This window comes from Galeopterus variegatus, unplaced genomic scaffold, assembly GCF_000696425.1.
Source record: "Galeopterus variegatus unplaced genomic scaffold, G_variegatus-3.0.2 Scaffold1525, whole genome shotgun sequence".
NCBI classification, from domain to species: Eukaryota; Metazoa; Chordata; class Mammalia; order Dermoptera; family Cynocephalidae; genus Galeopterus; species Galeopterus variegatus.
The window spans coordinates 1,697-9,675 of record NW_007727636.1 but is presented as its reverse complement, the minus strand read 5'-3'; the positions used below and the strand labels follow the sequence as shown (position 1 = coordinate 9,675).

General features: G+C 32.6%; 1 long non-coding RNA gene across 1 annotated transcript; it reads right to left on the bottom strand.

Annotated features, from left to right (window-relative positions):
• Nucleotides 1-4,620: 4,620 nt before the first annotated feature.
• On the bottom strand, nucleotides 4,621-7,946 carry LOC103594297. Its single transcript, XR_550840.1, has 2 exons — nucleotides 6,828-7,946; nucleotides 4,621-6,043 (listed from the first exon to the last, which is right to left on the bottom strand). It is a non-coding gene; the product is annotated as an uncharacterized LOC103594297 (long non-coding RNA).
• Nucleotides 7,947-7,979: the final 33 nt, after the last annotated feature.

The following is a 7,979-nucleotide window of genomic DNA, read 5'->3' as shown; positions in this document are numbered from 1 at the left end:
ACATATACGTACAACATTTCAAAATGAAAAAGGCCTCTAGGTCCCCAACTTTGAATAAGCAGGAAATAACTAAAAACTTGGGAAAAATGCTGTAGTCTTAATTTCCAACACATGTATATATTTTTTAGTCCCTTTTTATTCTCCTGGATCCCTACCGTAAATGACATTCACATAAACTATTCTAACCACTGGAGGAAATTAAGCCATACAGTCAGATTTTTTTCCCTCAAATCGGAAGATCACCATGCTAGAAGTCAGGAGTGACCAGTTTGACTCCCAGCTGAGACCCTAATTCTGAGACACTGGCCAAATCATTACACTCTCTGAGTCTGGTTTTTTTAAAAAAATCTTTAAAAGGATTAGGCCAGTATTGATGTTACAGAAAATAGTAGATTAAGACCCTCAGAGAACTGGTCCATCCACTTAAGTACCCAATGCAAAAGTTCTGAAAAAAAAAAAAAATACTAGCAAACTGAATTCAGCAGCATATCAAAAGGATTATATACCATGACCAAGTGGTATCTATTCCTAGGACACAATGATAGTTCAACATATGAAAATTAATCCATATAATACACTACATTAATAGAATGAAGGAAAAAACCTACATGATCATCTCAATTGAGACAGGAAGAGCATTTGACAAAAGTCAACATTTTTTTCATGGTAAAAAACAATAAACAAGGAATAGAAGAAAATTTCTTCAACATGGTAAAGGCCATATGTAAAAAAACTCACAGCTAATATCACACTCAATGGTGAGACTGAATGCTTCTTCTGTAAGACCAGAAATGAGAAAAGGATGTATATCTATTCAACAGTATTTGAAGTTCTAGCAGAGCAATTAGACAAGAAAATGAAATAAAAGACATACAAATTGGAAAGGAAACAGAATTATCTCTATTCGCAGATGATCTGAAAATCTCAAATAACACACACACACATACACACAGTACAGCTAAAATGAATTGTAAACAGTATAAATATAAAGTATAAATAAACAGAATAAATGAAATGTAAACAATACAGCTAAAAAATGAATTCTACAAAGTTTCAAGTATAAGATCCACACAAAAATCAGCTATGTTTCTATACACCAGCAACAAATAATTTTATACGGAAATTAAGAAAACAATTCCATTTATAATAGCACCTGAAAGAACAAAATACCTAGGAATAAATTTGACCAAGGAGGTGAAAGACTTGTACATTGAAAATTATAAAACATTGCTGAAAGAAATTAAATGTTAATAAATGAAAAAATATCCTGTGTTCATGGATTGGTAGACCTAATGTTATTAAGATGGCAATATTCCCCCAAAGTTATTTACAGATTCAATGCAATCACTATCAACATCCCAATGGCCTTTCCAAAATGTAAAAACCAATCTCAAAATTCATATGGAATTTGATGGGACCCCTAATAGCCAAAACAATCTAGGAAGAGAACAAAATCGGAGGACTCATACTTCCAGATTTCAAAACTTATTACAAAGCTACAGTAATCAAAACACTGTGGTACTGACACACATACACACACACACACCCTAACTCACACCATATACAAAACAACTCTAAATGGATCAACAACGTAATATAAGAGCAAATACTATAAAACTCTTAGAGAAAAACACATGGGTAAATCTTCATGACCTTGAATTTGGCAATGGATTCTTAATTATGACACCAAAAGGAGAAGCAAAAAAGAAAAAATAAGTAAACTGGACTTCATCATAATTAAAAACTTCTGTGCAACAAAGGAGATTATCAAGAAAGCAACAGGACAACCTGCAGAATGGAAGAAAATATTTGTAAATCATATATGAAGTCTAGTTATCTATAAAGAACTCTTACAATTCACAATAAAAAAAAAAAAAACTTTAAAAACGAGGCATAGAGTGTGAATAGACATTTCTCCAATGAAGACATACAAATGGTCCACAAGCAAATGAAATACTTACTGGTATGACTACACTACTACTAGTAATAATGATAATAATAATAAAAAGAAAATAGTGTTAGTGAGGATGTGGATAAGTTGGAATCCTCATACACTGCTGATAGGAGTGCAAATGGTTCAGCCACTGTAGAAGACAATTTGGCAGTTCCTCAGAAAGTCAGACATAAAATTACCGTATGTCCCAGCCATTCCCCTCCTAGGATATACCCCAAATAATTAAAAACAGGTACCAAAACAAACACATATACATTCATATTCACAGTAGCTCTAGAAACTATAGCTAAAAGGTAAAAACAACCCAAATATCCATCAATAGATGAGTGGATAAACAAATTATGGTGTGTGTGTGTGTGTGTGTGTGTGTGTAATGAAGATTATTTAGTTATAGAAAGAATGAGGTACTGATATGAATTGTTCACTTTCAAATGGTTAACTATGTGAATTTCACCTCAACACTAAAAATCAAACAAACAAAAAGGACTAGGCCAGATGATCTCCAAAATTTCTTTAAGGTTTATAATTACAATTTGATAATCAACTATTTCTTATTTTCTGGACACAAGGTAGAAGGCATTAAAAACACCGTTAACAATCAGTTTCTTAATGCCCTACTCTTGAATATGGAGGGGACAAACAAGGATCATTAGACATTTAAGAAACACTTCCAAAAGGAAATACAAAGATCAAAATTAATTAATGGGAAAAAAAAGGTCTTGGGAGACAATGAGGGGACAGAACTTTAGGAAAACACTAATTCATATGGATCCACAGGATTCACGAAAAGGTGATCAGCACTCTTGGAAGTTAAAACCATAACTGCCAACATGAAAGTTTTCTCAATGTTTCTCAATAAAAGAAACATTGAGAAAACTCCCAGAAAAGACTATAAATTAGATAGAAGATAGGAGATAATATAAGGAAAATGGCGATCTAAAAGGTGTAACATCTACTAAGACTTTGAGAAGAAATCAAAAAAAATTTTTAAAAATTCCCTTAATGCTGCAGGACATGCATCTCTAGGTTGAAAGGGTTCGCTGACTGCCTAGTAGCAAGAATGGTTGGGGTTGGAAATTCTAAGACATTATTATGACATTTTATAATAGCAGGACTAAAACGAAGCTCTTAAAAATTTCTGGGAACATGGAGGTGGGGTAGGAAAAAAATCTAAAAAAGAACACAGATGGAGTCTATCTGATTTCTCCACAACTTGGATGGCAGAAGACAAGAGAGCAATGCTACAAATAAACTATATCCAGGGCCGGCCAATGGCTCACTTTGGAGAGTGTGGTGCTGATAACACCCAAGGACATGGGTTCAGATCCCTAAATAGGGATGGCCATTTAGCTTACCTGGGAGAACATGGTGCTGACAATACCAAGTCAAGGGTTAAGATCACCTTACTGGTCATCTTTAAAAAAACAAACAAACAAAAAAACTATATCCAGTTGAACTGTCAATCAAGTATGAGCTATCAGATTTGTAGAGATTAAAAAATTAATCTGTAATTCTTCCCTAAGAAGTTACTTCATCATAAGCTCCAGCAAGAAAGAGGAAAGAGAGCCATCACACAGTGGCTTTCTAACAAAAATATTAAAGAAAGTCCTAGAATGTGAAATAGTATGCCAGATGTTTGAAGCAGAACTAATGGTTCCAAAATGAAGGTTTCTGAGAAATGTGAGTTGACTGAAGAAGCATCTGAAAAGATTAAAGCTATGATAATTACAAGATAACAGCACAAGAAGAAAAAAACAAAACAAAACAAAGTCTTCAAATAAAAATGTACAGGCTGAACAAGAAAGAAAATGTATCATAGTGCAGGACTTGGCACAGGAGAGAATAGTGAGTCATCATAATGCAAACCCTAATGAACCAAACAGAAAGTAGTACATACTACATAGGAAAGATAGGAGTGCGGAATTAAGGGTATGAATGAATCAAATTTCATATATGAGAAAGTAAACAGAAAATGTAAATTGATTTATCAAAAAATATCAGTATAGCCATATAATTTAGCAAACGAGATAAAAATGGCTAAAAATGTAAAAGTAATTACTTCTAGGGGGCAAAAGTGAGAAATAGGACAGGAATTTTGTGGCATATTATTTAATCTACAAAATAACCCTATGAGGTAGTTCCTATTATTACTCCCCTTTAAACATGAGAAAACTGAGGTTCAGAGTTTATGCAACTCATCCAGGGTTAGTTAAATCCAAAACTGAAGTCAGGCATTCCAATGCCAAGGATCACAACAGATTGCCTTTAACTATGCAAAGCTAAGAATTCAACTGATGTTTTTAGGTTTCCAAGTTTCATTGTTCTTTTTAACTAAGAAAATTATTTCAGTTTTCTGTTTGATTTACAAAAGTACACGTGGACACTGACAGGATGGATTATAAAACAGATACAAGAAAAACTATAAGCAACAATATCCAACATTAAATAGCAACATTAATGAGATGATGGATTTGATGTCACGTGTCACACCACACTACAATTACACAGCCCAATGACCACATATTAAATTTGAAGGGCATTAATTAAGTCAAAATGGTCTACCTGGCAGATTCATTGAGACCCAACCAAATATGCTTAACAAAACCACTCTGTATATAAAGTAACTTATTGCCTGGTATTCATTGCATAAAGATATGATGCAAGGATTGAATAGAAACATGTGAAATCATTTGTTCATTTATTCATTAATATGTTGTCAAATTCAGTTTTCTATACACTATGATGTTTATTCCATTTTTGTACTATTAGGTACACATATTTAAAAAAATATTTAACTTATTTTTTATGAAGAAATTAAATATTTTTCAAAAAAGAATCATTTTATTATTGTTCTCTAGCAACAAACCTGACACAAGTCTCATCCAACTCAATGAATTCATTTAAATAGCTTTGTTCAATGGCAAATTCTCTAAAGATCTAGTTTACAGAATTCTATTCTATATAACACTGTTTTACCCTGTTACATAGTATAAAGAACATTTTTGTAATAATCATGTTTCTCTTTGATATGATACAGAACAATTTTTTCACACTTCCTAACAATCACTCAAATATATTAAAAATGTATCCTTCTTTAAAAGGCACACACATTTACAGGTTCAAATCTTTATTGTTTTAAAATTGTACATGTCTTTTACAATACAATATTTTGTTATTTAAATGACCTCTAAATGGTTAATGTACAATGAATATCTTTTTTCCTGAAACTCAACCATAAATTACGATTTCATCAATATGATTATTCTAAACAGAGTAATAAAGATGTTGGGAAGATCTGAGTACTGCATTTGAAATGGTTAACAACACAGACTCTTCCCTTTAGAACTCAGATGATCAGTCTATTGAAAGTGCTTTTGAAGATTGCTGATTCTTTATGGCTGATCTCAAAATCAGTCAATTAAATTATAGTTCTTTTTTTTTTTAAACATCAAAGGGCATTTAGAAAAATAAATGAAACAATTTGCTTTAGTAATCTACTGAGGCAAACTCAAAATGATTATCTGCATGCAATAACACTCCTCTTTAAATAGTTTTGAAGAATTTATACATTTTATAAAGAATGTGTTAAAGAGTGCAAGTATTCTGATACTGATTTCACAAAAGGACAAATGCTGGTAATAATAACTAACATTTAACATCTAAGTTCAAGCTAATGTATATTTAACAGGCAATTAATATGGCTAATTATAAGCCACAATGTACAGGGTATGCCCTTTGAGAAAATGAACTAGTTTGGTCCACATTTCTAGAGTTATTTTGGTAAAAAAAAAAAAGTCCCAAAACAAAACCATTTTAATTCAGCCAAGGGTTCTAATGAAATTTATTATTCCTAAAATGTAGCCAGTTAAAAAGTAAATGATGTACACCAATGAAGTACATTGTCACATTGACTTTTGTATAAAAAGATGGCCTGCTGTTTTGGTAGTGATGAATGAGCACTGTTGGACAAATCAGGAAAATGTCATAGAACCTATTAATTACTTCCATAAGTTATACTTTCTTATTCCATGACACGGCTTTCACTCTGTAAAACTTTGTCCCCAAAGGAACTTTAAATCTGTTTTGTGCCTAAGAGGGAAAGAAAAAAGGGAATCACTTAAATGATTAAAGCAAATTACGCCAGTACTTACTATCATACTACTCATTGCTACAGTATTTTCGGGGAAGTGGGGACCTTTATCAAAGATCTACCTCTCACCAACTGAGAATATATTATATACTGAGCTACTAATATTGATAGAAGACAAAGTTGATACCCACTGTAAAGAATATAGTACAAAGTGGGCCATTTCATTAAGTATCAAAGAAACCTCAATTCTATAAAATTTAAGATCGTTTAGTGTTTTGAAGCACTGAGGCCTCAAATTACAATGAGTCAGGAAGAATGCTCAGTAGATTTTACTGATTCTATACCACTGATATTGCTGATATTACAATCAGGCCCATTTTTAAGCCACCAAGTACTTTACACTATCTTTCTTCAGTGGGGGTACAGGATGAAAATAAGAAAACATCAATTCTACCTACAAACAGAATTCACTTTTGTTGCCAGGTATGCAGCATTCTTTTTTTGCACATAAGTTACACTAGTAACTTAATAGTCATAAAGCAGAAACTTTGCAGTTGTTTTCCTGTATAGGTCGATGGATTGTTAGTCATCTACCTATACTATCTAAAGACAAATAACACAAATACTAATAAAATTGCCGGTTCAAACTCACTCTCATTAAATTCAAGCTCTAACTCAAGTGAGCTAAAAGCCCAAGAACAGCACTAGTAATGATTTCTATATAAAGAGTATGAGAATCTTCTTTATAATTCCTAGGTTTATATCATATGTTACAGTTTTTACCTTTTTGGCTTGACAGTATTCCTTTTCCATTACTTTTCCAAGTACCCAGGGTCTTCTAGATACACCTGAAGCTAATGAATCAAACTGTTAATTTCTTTTCTGAAAGTACAGTTATAATTACATATGAAAACATAACTGCCGGAATCAAAACAGACTAAGTTCTCATGAGTGAAAGAATGTCTTCAAACTGCTGACATCACTGAAATGCTTAACGATTTATATAAAAAAACTGAAGTCATGGTACTTTTCAACCAGTATTATATGGCTTTTATTACTCATTAACTAAATGTACATGGTACATCAAATCACAGAACTAACATAGTTCAGAAAATACTACTAATGTAAGTATAAATCATAAACAAATACATCTAGGAATTTTGGGCTAACTCAACAGTGCCATCTACTGAAACAGCTAACAAAGATGACATTTTCCATTTCTGAAAGCAGACAAAATACATTTTCTAGGTTCAAAGCAAAGAACTGATTTTTGAGGGGCAGTGCATTTAATACAATTCCTCAAAAGCAAGAACTGCACTTTCCTCACATCTGTATGCCACGGTGCCCGGCACAGCAGTGTGAACACAATTGGTGCTCAATAAATGAAAAAATAATAAATTTCTCTAGTTAATAATCAAAGAAAGTCTAGAAGGGTAGTACTTGCGTGAAGGGGAGATGAAAAATGTGGGAGGAGACCGAATGAGAAGGCTAGTCCTCATACCCCCAAAGTATGACAAGCTAAGAGGTAAACTCTCAATCCTTTTAATTTCATCAGAAAAGTTGTCATAATAAGGTTGATTTCAAAAGTATTCAGCCAATAAACTACAGATGCTCCTCAATTTACGACGGGGATATGTCCCTGATAAATCCATCGTAAGTTGAAAATATATTAAGTTGAAAATGCATTTAATACACCTAACCTACCGAACATTACAGCTTAACCTTGCCTGCCTAGAACATGCTCAGAACACTTATATTACCCTACAGTTGGGCAAATCATCTAACACAAAGCCTATTTTATAATGAAGTGTTGAATATTTCATGGAATTTACTGAATACCGTACTGAAAGTGAAAAACAGAATGACTGTATGGGTACTTGAATTATGGTTTCTAACGAATGTGTATTGCTTTTACACCATAATGATGTCAAAAAA